Source organism: Geospiza fortis, unplaced genomic scaffold, assembly GCF_000277835.1.
Source record: "Geospiza fortis unplaced genomic scaffold, GeoFor_1.0 scaffold875, whole genome shotgun sequence".
NCBI classification, from domain to species: Eukaryota; Metazoa; Chordata; class Aves; order Passeriformes; family Thraupidae; genus Geospiza; species Geospiza fortis.
Genome location: NW_005054737.1, coordinates 55,145 through 55,764, shown reverse-complemented (window position 1 = coordinate 55,764; position 620 = coordinate 55,145).

Genomic DNA, 620 nt, shown 5'->3' with positions numbered 1-620 from the left:
CAGCGTGGCCTCGTACACCGGGCGCTTGGCCCGCAGCACCTTCTGGAAGGGCTGCAGGGGCACCCCACAGGTGAGCGCTGGGTCCCCCAGGTGTGCGGGGACACTCCCTGCTCCCCCAAGGGCCCTGGGGCGGTTGGGATGCCCTACGTGCCCAACACCCCTCAGCCCAGGATTCTCCCAAGGTCTCCCAGCAATGCAGGATGGCCCTGATGTCGGAACTCAGCGCATCCCTCCGGGTGCCCAGAGTTGCCAAGGTCCCCGCCGGGGGGCTCGGAGACCCTGGCACACAGCCCAGAGCACCTGGGGATTTGATTTTGACCCTTGGAGCAAGCTGCCAGCTTTGTATGAGGACCTGAAAGTCACAGAGGTTTGAATAGTGTAATAACAAAATGATCACAGGGTGAAAATGTAGATGTTAGGATTTTTGGTATGGGGGTTATGGGGACAAGATGGAGGAATCTGGGCGTGTCCAGCCTTTCTTCTTGTTCTCCATTTTCTGCTGTGATGCTGGCACTTTGGGATTGGTTTAGAGTAGAAGTGCACTGTCTAACATAGGTGATAGGTATTGGGAATTAAGAGTAAATATGTTATATGTAGTTTGTAGTATAAAAAGACAACAC